Source organism: Lepidochelys olivacea (assembly GCF_965140295.1).
Source record: "Lepidochelys olivacea isolate rLepOli2 genome assembly, chromosome: 3".
Taxonomy (NCBI): Eukaryota; Metazoa; Chordata; order Testudines; family Cheloniidae; genus Lepidochelys; species Lepidochelys olivacea.
Genome location: NC_140413.1, coordinates 102,652,058 through 102,671,343, shown reverse-complemented (window position 1 = coordinate 102,671,343; position 19,286 = coordinate 102,652,058). Strand labels below are relative to the sequence as shown.

The 19,286-nt window shown below is 38.6% G+C and overlaps 1 protein-coding gene across 1 annotated transcript in view; it reads right to left on the bottom strand.

Moving 5' to 3' along the window:
* Nucleotides 1–18,399, bottom strand: part of EYA4 (EYA transcriptional coactivator and phosphatase 4) — a 221,427-nt gene extending 203,028 nt beyond the window's left edge. The window contains exon 1 of the mRNA XM_084622652.1: nt 18,169–18,399. The gene's annotated coding sequence lies outside the window, so the exon portion shown is untranslated. The remainder of the gene's footprint in view (nt 1–18,168) is intronic.
* Nucleotides 18,400–19,286: the final 887 nt, after the last annotated feature.

Genomic DNA, 19,286 nt, shown 5'->3' with positions numbered 1-19,286 from the left:
TTGCCCTTTGTTTTTTTGTTTGTTTCTTTCTTTTGGTTGTGTTTAATCAAAAATTGTATACATGAAGAGTAAACAAGAAATCTAAAGAAAAAGTTACAAGGTGATATTTCTACTGATTTGAAGATAGGAATTAGCAATTTTAAGTAATTTATTTTAAATTTTAAACTTCTATGACAATATTCACCAGTATGCTCCAGCTACTTTATGTCCTTCTGGGGCAGCACAAAGCAGCTCGAGCATACCTGCCAGCTAAGCTGCATTTACACCATCAGAGCACTGCAAAAGCAGCTGGGGTTTTATCCCTCTCCCTCCTGCCCTCCACATTCTCCTATGCACACAAACCTCAAATTCCAGCTGCCAATTGCACCTCTCTACATTTCCCTCCCTTCCTACCTCTCAAATCTACCTCCAATCCTGCACCCCACAAACACTAATTAATCAATTACTTGTAAACACTTAGAAAATGAATTCTGTACTCAAAGACTAATGCTTCATACATAAACAAAGTGGTTGAATCCCTGCTTTAAGTGCAAAACTCAACTCAAGCTTAACTATGGAACCATAATACCTAGACCTAGTGAGCTTATTTTCACATCTTAAGAGCTGGATCCAAACCCCACTGAAGTCAATGCAGACAGCTGTCACACCTTCTCTTGAAAGAAAGAGCGTTTATTGATATTTTAAATAATTTAAATATACACATCCTGCCCCTATTGCCGTTAATTTAAGTGCAGTTAGGATTTCACCCAGGCAATTTGTGTATACACTTCCAAAACTATACACGTGAACGAATTCTATCTACACTGACACCACTGGCAAATAAATGAATAAATACGTACCAGTGCCACGTAGAACTCGGAAAGAATTTGATTCGTTAACTGGTCTTTATTGAATGATTTACAAGTGAAATAATACCACAGGAATGTGTAATTAGAGATGTCACTTGTATAAGTTGTATTGCTCCGAATATGCCTGATACTGTTAATCAATTTCAAAACGTTTTTTGTTGGTTCACTTACATCTATTCTAATTTCGCACAAATGTACTATGATACTGTAAGGAGGGCTGTGTTGCTTATCTGTCTGTTGTCTCAAAATTCAAGTGAGCTGTTATGATTAAATAATTCCTGAATTAATACTTAGGTAAATATCTTGTACTGTACTCTTAATATTTTAAGAGCTCAAATGATGTTACATTTTGAACCAAGTTGAAACTATCATCGTAAGTAACCACGAACACATTATTATTTATATAATAATGTCATAATAATGATTATACCAATTGCATTGAGACCATATTCTTTAGGGTTAGTTCTACAAATTTGTAAGGGGTGGGGGGAAGCTATTAGATAACTCAGTGATTCAAATAAGACCGGCATTACTCCCTAATAAAGATATAAAATTAAGGGATAATAGCAACCTCATGCGTTTTATGAGCCAATAATCCAGTTACCAGTTCAATCATGTAGTTTATCCTACCAAGAGGACCAGATTTAAAAAGAGAGGGATAGTACTGTTATCCCTATTATATTGCAAGTGGTTTTAACTGTTTTCAACTATTTAAAAAAAAAACCTGTTAATGGTTTTAAACTCTTAGACAAGCCAGTAAGAATCAAAACATCTGTTTCTGTTCTTGATCCAGTCCTCACAGATGTGGCTTTAAAGCTGATGAAGTGTTTTATGTTTCAAGATAAAAATTTTATCTTTTCAAGAAGTGTCTTAATTAGGAGGATTCCTGACTTCCTGATCAACAAATGCATATTTTTTTTATCTTGGTGCATAAAACACTTCATCAGGTTTAAATCTGCAACTTGCAGAACTGGATCTAGAGCAGAAACATGTGTTTCTTCCTAGTGATGCACACATAAGTTAAGAGCAATGAAAAAACAATTTTTATAACTCCCTTTAGCTGCTTGTAAGTAACACATATGATGCTTTAAAAAATGATTTTGGCTTAGAAGATAGCAAGGTTGTGGTCTGTCCAGTAACAGTGACCGACTGCAATCTTCTATTCAGCAGAAAGTTAGGATTGAGGAAATAATCAGATTGATGGGGAGTGTTCCAGGTGATCCAAAACCTGTAGGGTGAGATTTTGTGCTGCATTTCTGGGAGGTGCAACACAAAACTTTCAGCCATGGGGACTGGAGAGCCAAGGTAGCTTTCAGCCATTTGCACCCTTCCATTTCTAGACTGCTCCACGGTCTCAAATTGCCTCCAGAATAACTTAGGTAAATGGAGCTCCAAAACAGAGCTGTCATCTTTCCTTCATTTCCCTCTAACACAGATCATTTAGGAGGAGAATATGCCCTTCCCTTGCTTCAATAAAAATTACCTTTTCAAAGTAAAAGTATAGGGACATCTGTGGGGCCTACCATAATAACCTGCCCATGCAACCTTTATTTGGCCCCCATTATGAATATGCATTATGGTAGTGATTAATTATATGGTCATATACTATTTTTTTCCAAGGGATCCCTGACTCATTCAGTGCACAGGATAGATGCTCTGGGAAGTAATAAGGGTTACGTAGTGAATTAGTCTGTTTGTAGGATCACTGCCTCATTTGCTCTAGAAATGGGAAGTTGAGTAGAAAATAAGACAGGGAAATAAAGAGAAAGGGTGGTTTTATGATTAAGGCAGGTGACAGCCACAAAGAGATTTCTCTCTTTCACAGACTTTCTATTTGATGCTGAGGAAGCCACTTCATATAAAAGTTTGACAGGTGGCTAGAACTGTGCATTCCTCATTTCCTGGGTGCCCAATGTGAGATACCTCATACAAAGATACAGAAGTTCTCAGTACTCAACTGCAACTGATGTCAATGGGAGCTAGAATTAAGGTACTTTGGTCTTCAGAAATTAACAGCATCAGAAGTAAGAAGAAGGGCATGAATTCTAATCCTGGCTCTGCCACTCTTCCAATGTGTGGCCTCAGGCTTGTCTTAACTCCCCTATCTGTAAATTAAGGAGAATACCTCAGCATCGCCTCTCTTATCTCACAAGGGTGATAAAGAGATAATTTCATTCATATTTGTCAGGCACTGAGATAGTGTATTAATGAGAGCCCTAGGGAAGATAATGAGAACATGAATAATTTCCCATTCAGTGCAGAGTACCCTTGTGGGTAGACATGATGATATACGCTAATTAGGTGATCACATACTATTTTTTTCATAAGACGCCTGCCTTATTCAGTGCACAGAATGGATGCACAGGAGGGGGAATTAAAGATGCACAGGCAATCACACATTGGCATGTCCTAACTTGGAAATGCCTATTTTATAAAATTAATTTTACCTAGTTTTCTGTACATTATATATGATACATATGTGACTTATTGTAATGATAACTTACCCTGGTGTTAATGAAAATATTCATGAAAATGAAGTGCATGAAGCAACTCAAAGCTTTTGATTTCATTGGACACTGAAGCTGTATATTCCAGTGCAACGAATACTATTCAACAAAATTAAAAAATGCTGTTCCATCATAACGATTTCACTGTAAAAGAATCTTTTGAAGGGGCAGAAAAGCACGATGCTGCTTTCTCAGAGTTTCCCGTGGCATCATGTTCAGAGGAGGAGTAGGAGGAGTAATTTTGAGGGAGAACGGTCTTATGTGGAATAAAAGCAACGTGTCTGGGACAAATATAAAGTAACGTAAACAATAGTTTTGGTATTGAGGGTAGTAGATTAAAAAGTAATAATAGAATCTTTTTCTGCCTACTATTGATTCAAATTCTTCTTACACAAAACAATCATAAAAGAAAAAAAAAAGGTTTGTGTTCTTACCCAGCAGAAAATAAGCTGTTATTTTCAACCATTCCCCACTTATTTGAAATCCAACCAATAATACATCTTATTATTTTGTTCACTCCCCATTTTAAACTCGACTAGCAAGACGCAATACAACAGGTCATATTTATTCCATACAATTTTAAGGCATACTTCATGAGAGAAAAGGATTTTGTGGAAACAAAAACCTAATAGTTATCATCTCTAAATTCTGGAAGGAAAAACCAATTAGCTAAATTCTGGAAGGAAAAACCAATTGTTTTGACAAACAAAACACTACTTTAAAGCTATAGCCAAAACTCCCACTGACATCTCCAGTAATGACTGCATGATCACGATCAGCTTGTGTAATAATTAAAGCAGATTAAAATGTCTTAGAAGTCAAGGACTATAGAAGCTTTTTATTTATTTTAAACTCTTCGTATCTTGGTGCTCCTAGGAAAGCTTGTACATATGATCAGTTAATTTTTCCCAACCCGCACTTTAAACAGTGTCCACACACTGTGCAGAGGTAAAAAAAATTGCCCCTTTCCTGGGTTTTAATTTGACTAATAATTAAATTAACAATAAGAAAAAAAAAGTTGAATTCCAGCTCTCTCTTCTGGTTTGGCTTCTCAGAGCATGCCTACTGCTGCACTGCTCATCCTACACCCTCTGTCTTCCCTCTCTCTCTCTCTCTCCAGAAATATTCCAACCTCTCTCAAATCTCAGGGCAACATCCTGGCGCCATTGAAGTCTATGGCAAAACTATTTGATTTCAAGAGACCAGGATTTCACTTTGGGTACTTAAGTTTTACACACTGTTAGGGGTTCTGGCACTTCTACCCACAACTTGGAGATTCTTCAAAATGTATGCATAAAAGATGGGATTTTCAAATGTGCTATGGAAGCCATGGAGCAACATTAGGCCAAAGATGAGCCCTTCTGAAAACTCCACCCAAAGCATCCAGCTGTCTCTCTTTCCCATTTTTAGCAAGAGTAGAAAGCATATTAGTTTTTCTACAGTGTGTTCTTATAAAGACTCTTAGCGTCTCATACTGACGTCTTAGAATAGCTGTTTTTGGATAGCTGGCAGTTAAATGTTTTTTAACTTTATAGGCTTAACTTTTATATTTTCCCTTTGAGTAGCGTGAATGCTGTACTTTGTAGAAAGAAATGCTGACCCGACTAAAAATAACCCTACAACAAAATGAGATGTTATCTATTTCTAATCGCAAAGGAGAATAAATCACTAAAGAACTTTAAAGGTTTTAAATATAATAAATAATTGATGAAGAAAAAAATAGCTGTCATGACAGTCTGATAGCATAGGCACATGCTGCTCTCTTGAGGAAAACCAATACATGGAGAGAAAGTTCACAGAAAATGCAGTGAGATTTACCTCATATGGTATTCTCAACGTTATTTTGAAGGATAAGGATTCCTGCAGGGGGCAGAAGACAGGTGTGTAGGAGAGCCCTATAGTTAGTTGGGGTAAAAAGGCTTCACCACTTGAATTCAAGCTGATGGAAAAAATTTAGTAGACTCACTTTTAAGTGCTGGGAACTGTGATTAATATAGAATACTCTCCTTTCCTTTCTCTCTCTTACAGGACTTGTTCTGTTTCAGAGTAACAGCCGTGTTAGTCTGTATTCGCAAAAAGGAGTACTTGTGGCACCTTAGAGACTAACCAATTTATTTGAGCATAAGCTTTCGTGAGCTACAGCTCACTTCATCGGATGCATACTGTGGAAACTGCAGAAGACACCATATACACAGAGACCATGACCTGGATTTGTGCTGGAAATGGCCCAGCTTGATTGTCATGCACATTGTGGGGAGAGTGATCACTTTAGATAAAGCTATTACCAGCAGGAGAGTGGGGTGGAAGGAGGTATTGTTTCATGGTCTCTGTGTATATGATGTCTTCTGCAGTTTCCACAGTATCCATCGGTGAAGCGAGCTGTAGCTCACGAAAGCTTATGCTCAAATAAATTGGTTAGTCTCTAAGGTGCCACAAGTCCTCCTTTTCTTTTTAGGACTTGTTCTGTTGCTCCCATTCCTAGAGGATGAGATATTGTATCCTTCATATCTTTATTATTTTAGACATTTGAATTTTGTGGAGATGGGAATCTTCTTTTGGAAGAGTTTGAAAGCTCTGTGGTGCTCTTTGTACAAATTCCAACACTCACTTCTCTGTCTACTAATGACGTGCAAAATGTTGAGATTCTTCCCTCCATCTAGACTTTGATACACACCTGAGTGGAAAAGGTGTCATGCAAGGGCTTATTTCATCTGAGCAAGCCCTGCTAACCCCTGAATCTGTCCAGTGACCCTTAGTGGAGAAAACATCTTTTGTTTCATTTTTGTGTGCTGCAGAACCTTGAAAAGCTGCCTGCATCTAGGATACCGGCAGTCCAAGTGGGATTGCTTATCAAAAGGAGTTTTTCCCTCTTTATTTTGAGCTTGTGTAACCACTCTAGGAATTCACCAAAAAATCTCTCCTGCCAATGAGTGCATCCCTGGCTCCCACTACCTCAGAGTGAAGCATACCACCTTGTTAACTATATACGTGGAAGGAGTGTAGGAGACATTGTGGAACCTACACAAGGACAGAGAAACCCAGTCTCTTCCTGCATCAATAAATGCCTTCAAAAAGGCAGTAACAGATAACTTACATTGGGAACATGAGCACATAAGCATATATCCTCCTTGATAAGTGCCTGAAGGGAGGTAGTGCAGGAGGAACACTTCCTCAGGCTCTGCTTGGCCATCCTGTTCCTATACAACATAATATCTGGTATGTCTGTGTATCTGAACATATGCTGAAATGGGGTAGCAAATTTAGCTAACATACCAGAGGAATGACCCTCCTGAGAGGGAGAATTAGGCATTTCCAATTGTAAAAATAAAAGTTAAAGTTATTAGGAAAGATTTACAATTGTTTTAGTGCATTTTACAGAAAAATGGTGTCCTCAAGGCTCTGTGGTAAATGGAAGTCTGGAACTGCCCTACTACTGCTGTCTGGTAGTTGTTCTCATGGGAGGAGCCTAGCAGCTAGCCAACAGACCAGTAATTATGTTATCCCTACACCTTGAAATAAAGGAAATTCCTACAGTAAGACTGCCAGGAATGTTAAAGTAGACAGAGAAGCCTGCTACACCCGTAATTTAAGTATTCTATACTCCCTGCATTCTTCCTACAAAAATAGTCCCATGAATCTTTTCTTGCCTCTTAATTTTTCCATCTTTGTTTTTCAGACATGTGAATTGATACTAGAAAATGAAATAGGGTAATAAAAGTAAATATCTAGTTCATGGCACCAAGTTTTTCTGCATCAATTTAATTATTAGCATAGTGTTAACGTGCATAACTACATGGTATTGTTACACATAGTCTTACAAGTTCTTTTTTAATGTGCGAGCAGTACTCAACCTTACTGTATGCTTGTGTTAATTTTGTACTTCAGTTTGTTTGGAAGGAGGGAAGTTTTTGAAAATAATAAGTTTTGCTCTCTGCCTTCATCCCTCTAATTAGAGTCCATTGCTCTGGTGCATAGTAGGATCTGAGCATTGGTGTTTGGGCTGAGTTTTCTGAAAGAGGTGGTTGCTTGTGTTCTGTCTGTGACTAACTCTGTTCAAGGACTACGTGTATATATATATTATAGTAACTAAACAAATTAAGCTAAAAATTATATCTATACTCTGCATCACTGATTCTGACCTTAACTGACCTGCAAGGCTTTGAAATCTGCCACTTGGTAGAGCAGCAGCAATAAGAACTCAAACAGATGAACTCTGTATCGGTAATGTCATCAATGAGCGTGAAGAAGTGAGGTCCATACATCAGTTGCATATGTAATACAAGCACAGGGGAGGTGGAAAGTTGGAAGGATGCATGCCAATAGAATATTTTTTTGCTTGCTGTCCATGACTATGGTACCAGAGGACAGGTAAAAAGGATGCTGGGAAGATAGAAAAATCTCTTAAGAAATCTTACCAAAGCATTGAAACTATGCATGATGTTTACATTTGGTGAAACAATGCCTTAGTGCTTTCATTTGTAAGCTCTCTGGGGCAGGGATCATTTTTTGTTCTTTGTTTGTATAGTGCCTATACCTTGCTCTTACATTGCACTTTTAAATCAGTAGATCTCAAAGGGCTTCACGACCTTTTAATGTGATTATCCTTTCAAAACCCATGTGACAGAGAAGTGTTGTTATCCCCATTTTGCAAATGGTGAGGAACAGAAAGGCTAAGTGACTTGCCCAACGTCACACAGGAAGTCTGGGGTGGAGTAAGGAATTGAACTTGGGTCTCCTCAGTTCTAGACTACTTCCTAGGAGTTCTTCCAGACTCCTTGCAACCAAATCTAATCTATAATCCCATTGGTCTCCCCCTGAAAAATAAAGAAAAGCTAATTTACAAATAAATATGTTCTACTACATTTATTTTATATCTAGATGCAGAAAAACCATGTGCTGAATTTCAAGAATGAGTAATGCAGAGAAGCAAAAAGAGAAGACTTTAAGAACTCCGTTTGAAACATTAATGTTATGTTATTTTTGGTCTTGTGGGTCAGTGGTTTTGTTTTCCAAAATTACATATTTTGATGACTTTCTGAAGCATTTTGCTTATTTTTTTTTGTGGAAAATAACTGAAAAATAACTATAAGGTAATCATTTTTGTTCTTCTTAAACAGGCCCCTTAGAAAATAACCATTATAACCACTGGATACCCTGTATACTTAAACAAACACAATCAACTTTTTAAAAAAAAGTATCACACATCTCTGATTTTTTTTCCACAGTTTTTAAATTCAATTTTTAAAAACAAAAAAATAGTACTTTAGATGTATAACTCAGATTGTACAATATCAGTGATAACGTAGTTATTTCTAGGATAATAACCCTTAGCATGTCATATTGGAACCACTGTGGAACCCAAACATAGATGTGAACTCTAACAAAAGCAAACGTTTTATAACTTTAAAAAAAAAATCACCATTTATATTCATGTTCAAGTCTACTTACTATACGATGAACTCACTCAATTTGTTTCAAGCAGTATACTACACTATTAATGGGTATTCAACAGTAATATCCTCTGACTTGGAGGAACATGAACATTTTTAAACTATTGAAGTAACACCCAAGATTACTAGAAATGAAAGTGTTTCAAGGAAAAAAAATTCTGTTTCCTTTTTAGCTTCTTTACATTGAGCATTTGACAACACTTTGCATACAGTCAATTCCATTGTTGTTTGTGTGGGTCTTTAACAGAGCAGCAGAGAAGAAAATATTTTTGAAATATAAGAAAATGTGATTGTAAAGCCACAAAAATTGGTAGGCGTACTCAGGGTTATGGGTAACCCATAATAGTTATGCGTAACTATTTTAAACTTTAAAAAAAATGTATTAGAGTACAAGTTGGCAGTATCCCTGAAATAGCAGATTTGGGAATAAAAGGTACTCCCTTCTCTGGGAAGCATTAAACAATCAGAAATGTAAAAACCTGTGTACAGAAACAGTCTCAGGATAAGTAATTCTTGTTAAAACCACTCTTGGAGAACAGAGGTTGTTTCTTAGAGAAATTGAGGAAAAACAAGGGAAATCATTATTTATCATTTCTATTACAGTAGCCACAAGATAGGCATTGAATTAATCTGAATAAAAACAACAGAACAGTTAGGGTGCCAACTAATGGAAATTTCTAAGAATTTTTAATAAAAATATCAGTAAGTGTTGGATGTTGAACATTTTTTTCCATCATGGGCTTTTGATGCAGAAAGCATATAATAGCCTTTACTTAAATTTACATCGAAATTTTCAAAAGGTTTCTCTCTCACACACACACATATTTTGGGCCTGGTTCTCATTAGAGTAACATGGCTTTTGCATAAATCTGTACTCAAAGATCAACTTTGTGAGAACAAAAAACAAACCCACAAAAACCATAAAGATTGGTTTAGGTTCAATGGATGAAATCCACTCCAGCCTTTAAAACTGAAATACCATATTTAGGCTCTATGTACGTGAACAACAGAGTTTCTATGAAGGTGAAATCCACTCACCACCTAAAGGCCAGCACCTTTACCCTAGTTATGTGAACAGAAACAGTGGTTACAACTCCTCTGCTCCACTTGTGGGGGATGCTGAGGTCTTGAATCCATGAAAATGAGGATCCATTAGGCTTGTTCTGGCCTCTCCATCTCCAGTGAAGGTTTTCCATGTTGACCCATGGCTCAAAGTCCCCTTCTTTGGCATAAAGACAGTATACTGGATCCCCCCAGTGGACACTCTGATCCTAGGAGATCCTCCAAGCAGTCCCTGTGCAGAACTTAAGTGGTATGGAAGTCCTTAGGATAATGTACCACACCACTGGTGAATTTCAAACCATAAAGAAGGGCACTAACTATGCAACTGTAATTATGAAAACTAGATACGCTTACAATATATTGCATAGCAGCGTATTGAAAAAAATCAATCAAACATAAGTTTAAAAACAATGGTCAGTCCTCCAAGACCCTTGCATACAAAGTCACACACAGATCATCATATTAGATTTGTCAGGCAACAGCTTGGGCATTGGATATTAAAACGCACCATGCCGTTTGTGTGCCTTCTATAGGCATAGTATAAAATGACACGTCCGACAGACAACTACAATTTTCCACTAGAAAGTTTCTGATTGCTCTCATAAAAAACGAACAAATCATGTGACGTACCACGTTATCTGCAAACACAACACAACACACCTGCAATATGATAGTGTGCAAGGTAGTACTTTGCGACAGTGGGGACGAATAAAAAATAGCTGCCATAAATTAAACCCTTTCCTATGGTGAAGGTTTAAGTAACAGCCACTTTTGAGAAATGATTCAACTTCATTTCACGGGACAGCCGTAAAAGAACCCAATCAGCAGCTGCTGCTGCCAGCTTTGGTGACAAAGTTTTCTTCCAGTAGAAGTATGCTTTGTCTTTCCGTCGTAAGAACAGGTTCAAAACAGAAGTGAACCCAAATGGAAAATTTATATCACCATCATCTCATATTGCACCTAAATTTCTGCACAGTTATTGAATAAATCCTAGAACTGTCACCTCTAAAAGGTCACCTAAAAAAAGAAAGAAAGAAAGAAACCTGTCAGAACTTCCCAAAAGTGTTACCTCCAAACTGTGCCCTACAGAGCTCTCCCAATGCAGGTTACTCCTGATTCTGAAGCATCTCTGAGCTCTACTCTAATCGTGAATTCTTGAGTACAGGATTTCTAAATAAGTCAAAAACTGCAGGTAGTTTTAAGTATCTATCAATGATTATGTAGAGCATTCCAAATTCAATCTCACTTGTGGCCGAAGACAAAATTTGATTACTGTACCAGTACCCCCCCAGAGAAATGAAAATGACACATACAATAAGTATAAAATATTTGATATGAAAACAAGTTAACTGTTAATACCCATCTAAATAGCTACCAGAAATGAGTAGGAGAGTCTGCAGATGGAAACTCATCTGAAAGGCATTACCATTTTCATTGCAGTCACACCCAATATTATTGCTCTAAAGTGGCAGAGTCAGCTATAAGGCCAATTCCTGGTATGGTAACTGAATACATAATCATCTGGCTGAGAGGTGAAAGAGATATTAACTAACCAAGATTAACGTGATGACTATCACACCATTGTAGAATAAATATTAATATAGGCAGTAGACTGGATTACCACCTTAACATTTCACCTATGGAGACCTACTGTAGATCCAAATCTTGTGTAAGTGAAAACTGAAAATGAATTACCTAGAAAAAAGTTATCCAGTTCACAAAACCACTATAGTTTTAAGCACAATTATTATTCTCTGCATTTGAGAGGACCAGAACTGGAATAGCAGATTGGGTCCGAGATGCACTGACTGAACTTGGCAAGGAAATTTGCATTTAACCCACCTACACTATGCTTGGTTCTATGACTGCTCACTTTCATGAGCACGCAAATTACCTAAAACAAATTAAAACAGTCAGTTGATATACTATGTTTAATGGAGCCAATGCTCCAGAGATGTAATTGGCTCACAGTTCTCCCTGTTATGCTCTTTTAAATACTGTTATAAAAAATTAACACAAAATATTTCTTTATAAGTCTGAAAAGCCCAAAAAAGGAGAAAATTGAAAGATTTGACTGTAACTTTATCTTTAACTTACTTTGTTCTGTCTAGATATTGCAGAAATCTCCAAACCGTGCATGTAACCTGAGTGTACGACAATATCTGAGGCATAAGAGACTGGGTTAAAGATAAAGCTAGAGGCTCTGATCCTCAATTAGTATAAAGCTGAATAGCTCCACTGATTTCAACACAGCTATACTGATTTACACCAGCTCAGGATCTACTCAAATCAAGTTTCCAGTTACATCCACGCAAAGGCATTGATTTTAATAGAGTTATATGCATATAACTAGCAGAATTCTGTTCAATGTTTCAAGCTTAACTCTGTATTTCTATTCTTTTGTAGTCTCAGTCAGACCCTTACTGATATGTTGATTCAGATTTTTGTGGTTTAATTATAGATGTGTCAGTAGCAGAATGCTTACTCTCTTCTTCAACCCAATTTAAAAAAAAAAAAAGGCAGCAGTAATTCTTTAGATTGCTGACAATGTCAATGTAAGTGGGTCATCTCAGGTTAGTATCAAAGTGTAACACTATGAATATTACATTGTCAAATTAATTAAAAATATATTCACCTTCAGGTAAAAAAGTTGAGAGCTATCACAGGTATGAAATTACTCCTACCTGCAGGTATTTTGTGGGAGACAGTGTCTATGACACGCCTTTATAATGAACGGAGGAGACAAAATTACAAAAATGTATAGTCTGGCCACAGTATAAGGCAATCAAAACAGAGCTACAACATTCTTCCATTGTTGTACAGATGAACTGCTTGAGAAGTGTTGTTCAAGCAACACACAATCACCAATTAACCATTTTTCCATAAACTTACTCATTCTACTGTACTTCTAGCAACAGCTGCCCAGTATGGAATCACAATGATTTTCCCTCTTTTTCTAGGGAGTAGGAATTTAATCGGAAAAACTGCACTGACCTTGCTCAACACAGCACTGAAAGCTCTTATGGGAATCATTTCTTGCCATACAACACTATGACAAGTTTGAAAATGAAGTGCTTATACTTGGCATTTTGAGCCTGCCATTAACAGTGGCCATTTTGCTGAAAAATGTGACAAGTAGTATATATAAACCTGTCAGCATGAATGCTCAGTAGCGAGATTGTGCAGAAATGTCCAGTCTGTTTTAATACAGGATTAAGAAAAAACATAAAATGTTTAATATTTAAGCAAAAGGTAGAACATGTGCCCAGTACGGTTCTCAGGTTTTGAGTCGAATGGTATTTTAGACAGAGGCCCCTCCTATGGGTGTCCCAAGTAGGTTGTAATATTGCCAAAAATAATTTATAATATGGACTTAAAATGAAAATATTAAATAAACTTGCTTTCCAAATAAAATTTACTTTATACTCACCAGATACGTGCTCTTCACATTTAAGCTTTCACACTGCTATGATAAGTAAGATGGACCCAGGTTTCTTTAAGCACTTCTGATTAATTTGACATTCAGACAGAAGCTTGGACTTGGCAAAAAATCTCTTGCACAAAAAAAACCCAACAACCTATTTCTATATATTAATATCTAAAACATCACCATTATAAAACACATGTAAATACAACAAGTAATAGTATTTTTAACTGCAGACTATAAAGTCTAATTAAACAGTCAAGTTCAGAGTTTAGGCAGGCAAAACTCTCACTGACTTCAAAAGGAAGAAAACACATACAAAGTTTAGTTTTAAAAACCATTTTTATTTGATTTCAAAAAAGGTAATAGTTTTATGTCTTCAGCAGAACCATGTCCTGAAATCTCAGGGGTGATTAAGGGGCCATACCAAAGCTGAATGGTTTCAAATATCAAACTATATTATTATGTCAGGGCCCGCAAGATCAATTAGCGCTTTTCAATGACAGGAAAGGTTACAGTTGGACTCACATTTATACAATATATCTAAAACTAAAAAAGAAAACTGCCTATCACATTTTTCACATTTACTTACAAACTTTTGAAACAACAATCAAAATGTTAAACATTCTCTTTAATTCACATGGTATCAGAGCTGCTTTTCCGTTGCACAATTTTTAAAACATTTATTAATTGAAATAAATTGTTTCTGCCGTCACAATAAATGTATACTCTGAGATGGCCAGAAATCACAGGGAACATTAAACTATGCAGTAAAACCTAGGGTATCATCATAAGGCATTTTAGTACAAGTGGTGCTGCTACTAAACCTGGTTTATTGCTAGGCTTTTATAAAGCTTTAAAAACACTTGACAACTATCTGCAAATCATTCACTTTTTCTGTCTGGGTTACATTCTTTTTGAAAATCCAAACTATATTATTATGAATGGATAGGTGAGCTTGGCTCCATGTTCCAAACTGAAAACAAAGTAACTACTATAAAACAAAAGCAAAATATAATAATTGAATGCAGTTATATAAAACAGCTGATCACAGGTCTGGATAAAAAAAAGTACGTTTTATATTTTCTGTTATTAAATGTCCTACATAAACTTTCATGAAAACAAGCAACTGAATATACATTTCACTTCTAAGCCCAGTAAGAAATAATAAGTGGAGATACAGGTATGTTAGAAATTCATTTGGATGCCTCTTGTCTGCTGTAACAAAATGCCTAATTATGCTCTCATACACAATTAGTTTAAGAGTCTCTATATGGTGATAGTTCAGAAGATATCAAAAAAATTAAAAACACGTTTTGTGTATAGTTTAAGTAGTAAGCATATTATTTTTAATAAAAGCAAAGCATGATTGCTTTTGTATGATTAAAGACTTCAAAATGTCATATTTTGAAAGCACACTTTTCTATTTATTTCTTCAAGGAGTGATTTGAAATATTTACTACCAGACAGTACCTAATTTTAGATTTTAAGTGCTTTAACAGCTCTATGAAATATGATCAGCAGCTGTAATGTAGAACTACGTTGAATAAACTATCATTTATAAAAAGGGAGATTCGTTTTACCCAGAGTTCATAAAATCCTCACTTTCAAAACAGCAAAAGATAACACATAAATAATTAGTATTTGCTTTCAACAGCACTTGACAGGGGGGAGGAGAAGAGAGAGGAAATTCCTGGACTGAATTTCATATTAAACAGAAAAAAGTAGTTTACATTACCTGAAAAATAGAATGAACGCTGTTCAATATAATCAACTCTTGTCAAAAATGCATAATTATCTTTGCCCATTCTCAACCAAATTCGGACACAAAGTTCTTTATTATAATACTGTAAAGTAAAACTAAGGTACACAAGAGCCAAACAACTTTCAAAGCTTGTATCAGAGGCTGAAAATATGAAATAGGACATTGTCTTTCTGTATTTCAAATGGTCATGCACAATACATTTTATTTAGTATGAGTAACAAGGAACTCGGTGATACTGGGAACCTGATCTATAATTTTGTCCATTATCTCTCAGTCACTTATATCAGAATAAATTTCTATTGCAGAAGAGTAGTAATATGTTGTAAGACATTACTACATAAAAGAATCCTCTAAGCATATGATTCGACTGCATATATAATAGTATAATTTAACACAATCCAAAAGATATAAAAATAAATATTAAAATATGTAACAAGTACAAAGTAACTATTTGACATTTTCACCTTGTATTTTCCTTTTAAGATACTACAATTAATTAAAAAACAGTTGGTAACATGAATACCAGCATTCAGAAAACAAACCAGGAAAGATTTGTTTTTAATTTGTTTGTTTTAGAGGCAGCCCAGATTACATTAAATGTTAAAATGTACTGGAAGAAGGGTAGAAGTTGTCCATTTGTATTTCCACTTACTTGATATCATTTAACATAAGTTGTAGGTATGTAAAGATCTACATTCTGCAGCACTGTACGGGTGCACTGCAGGGGGAAAAAGTGGAAAGTCTACAGTGATGTTAAGATTTTGATTTACATGGTCACTAAGAAGTGATGAGTTGTGTTAAGAAATCAGAGAAAAATGTTAAACATGCAACAAAACACTATTAACTTGTATTTGGAAACTGAAATTATGCTATATCCAAATCCTTAATACATAAAAAGATATATATAATACAATGAAAGATCACATCAAATCGAGAACAGAAATCAGATAAAATGCTTTATTTATAACTGTATAGGGTGAAAATATACTTCTCAGTAAATTTCAATGCAATTCTGAATTGTCTATTGCTTTATGTTAAATATATTTTAATTAGTCTGCTTATATTACTGCTTCTACTATTTTAATATGTGCAAATCAGACCTTAAATTAAAATCTATATGGATTTCTTATTATTTTAATGCAAAACAATTATTTAAAATGTTTAAATTCGAACGACCTAAAATGCTCTGTTTTTTAGCTATCCCTACCTACATCGGATCTATGCAATGCAAAATATTTATTACTAGTGAAAAAAAATATGTATCTCCTTGTGCTTTCCTTTGAATCTTGCTCACAGGATTGCGGAAAAACAACAATGTATCTACTTGGTTTCTAATAGTAGTCAGTTTCATAAACACACATGAAACTTTAGATGCCAATTACTGACTGGCAGCGACTCTATCCTGGGATCCCTTTCACTTTTGTTAAAAATGCTTAAGACTGCTAAACCCCTGCACGGCATGACACGAAATGGACACAAACATACGTACTGCAAACAGTCGCCTTTGCTTAAAAATAAAATGTCAAAGCGACTTTGGGTTTAATTGCCATACCCCACTAATATTCCTCTCTATTGATTAAATGGATGCTATGTACCGCGCCAAAAAAGACAGAGGTAGGAGAAACAAAACTGTTAACTACGAGTCCTTAATGTGAAATCTAACCTGCAGTTTTTCTTAGGTATCAGATTTTGGAAGCGTCCGTAACGACAGCCAGAGAGGCAAATTAATGGCCAACAGCCCATTGGGTTTAAACACAGAGAATCCTGTTACCACCTCAGATTAAGTACAAACACACACAGACTCTCCTCCACGTGGAAGTGTTTTCAAACCAAAACACAAGCCTCTGCATGCGGCGCTGATGCATCTAGGTGGAACGGGCTATTATTCCTGTGTTTTCGTCTACAGTGGAGAGTTAGAGGGAACGGGGGAGAGGGAGAAAGGGAGAACATACGGTTGTGTCTGGCTTTAAACCACAATATTCCCCTAGAAAAAGAAAATGGGAGAGGAACAAAAACAAGAGAGCCCTGGGTCCCCACTCCCTCCAAATACTGCGAAAGAGGCTGCAGACATTAAGGTATTTTCCTTATTTTATTGTCACTATGGGACCGTCTCCTTTCATCAGCAGATATTTTCTAATGGCTGCAAACTGTAAACGTTCTTTATTAAGAAAGGAAATTCGATTTAAATGCTGCCAGAGTCGGGGGGGGGGGGTAGGAGGGAGTTTGGAAGTTACATGGCAGAGGATGTACAACTGAACAAAAGGGCATATTTTCCAGACCAGATTGAACCATCTGCGTTTTAATAGTGCTGAAAGCTAAGCATGTTCTTACAAAAGCTGCCATAAATTAAGGAAACTCCCCTTCCCCCAAGGTTTGTAGTCCTACAAAACTCACGCTGCACGTTCAGGTTGCTGGCAGGATTCGCTAGTCAAGTTACCACAACAAACCTCCAGAAAACCCGTTGAATTTCAATCTCTGACCACCTCTTCTACATTCCCTGCCCTAGCAGCGAGGACACAAACTCGGCCGCGTACGTCTCCCTGACTACGAAGCACAAAACTTCCACAAGGCGGGGAGGAGGTTCCTTGAAAGAGAAAATACAATCGCCTGCAAAAAGCGGCACTAAGAGGATGACAAGAAAAGGCTGGTGAATTTCCTGCTATACACTCATGCCACCATCACCGATCTGCCTTTCAGAGCCCAGGGCTAGTGAACTGCATCGGAACGGGACAAAACCCGCAGGGCTCGGGGCTCCAGGGAGAGCAGATCAAAGGGTGGGGGGCGAAACGCAAGCCCTTGGGTCACCTGGAGAGGGGCAGAAAAGCCTGGCCAAAGGAGCGACCAGAAGTCTGCGAGGATCTCTCCCCCTGCAGACTGGGGGAAGGGGGAGGGGGTTGGAAAAGCCCCGGTCTCGGTGCCCAGCAGGGCTCAGAGCCATCAGCCGCTGCTCGCGGGGATCTCTGCCGCGTTTCACGGCAGCCGGGTCAAAAAGAAGAAACCAATGCTCCGCAAGAACCCCGAGGCGCAGGCAGCCGGGCGGCCCGGCGCGCGCGCGCACACACACACAGGGGGCGACGTGGGAAGCGAAGGGGAGCGGAGCAGCGACACTCACCTTCTGGTGCGGGGACACGCCGCTAGCTCTCTGTGCCGGCTGCTCCCGGGATGTTGATTCTCGCCCCTTCTTCAAGTCGAGCTTCCCCTTTTGCGCTGCTCCTCCGGCAAAACAACAGGACATCCCCCCTCCACGGCTCTTCCCCCCCCCCTTCGCCACACACCGCAACCCAGAGCAAAGGGGATTGAGGGGGGAGGAGGAGGGGGGCTGGTAAGGGAGAAAGCAACCACTCTCCTCACTTTAGGGCGTGCAACTGGTTGCTCCCCTCACACACACACACACACAGCTGCCCCCCCCCCAGCCCCGCGAAAACTACTTCACACAGAGGAACCCCAATGGGGTGCGGGTTTCCTAAAGCGGGAGGGCAGCGCGCGATACAACCCCGCCCCGGGCGCTGCTTTGCACTTGTGCAGGGAGCTGTTGCAGGCAGCCGGGCCAAGGGTACAGCAGCGGCACGGTGCCGGGGGGTGGGGGGAGCGGGCTGAGCCTGTGACCGTATTTACTGCAGCCCCGGGAGCTGCATGTTGCCATTGGTTGTTTCCTCGCGTGGGTATCCGGTGAGCTCACCGGGCAGCGTGCGGAGCGGGGCTGGCTCCTGCGCCTCCCACCCCCTCTCGCCCCGGCGCGGCGCGCACACGTGCTGCTGCCCCAGCAGCCTCCCCCCGGCACTGGGTCGCACCCGGAACCCTCCGCGGGGCCGGCCGTCTCCGCTGACCCTGTGCCCGCCGAGCAGCGTGGGAAGAGCTGCTGCTTGCACACGCACAGGCCGGCGAGAGGAGAGCCCCTGTCTCCCAGGTGTCAAGGCTTAACTAGAACCACCCGCCTCCCCGGGACCTTTCGTCTTCCCCGGGGCTCAGGCCTGCAGCCCTCACTCCCGTTGACTCCAATGGCAGCTCGGCCTGAGCCAGGATTGCAGGGTTTAGCTACTGAGCAGTTACGCACCTGGGGGCTGCATTTGCTCATATTTACAAACTCTCTCTCTCTCCCCCCGCTCGTGCCACCTTTACTAGGGTTGAGTAGTGCCTTGCTCCCTGACATCAATTGGCACTGCTTACACAGGGGGCTAGGTGACTTGGGGTCTGGCCCATAGTCAGCAAGCTGTTGCATTGCCCCTGATT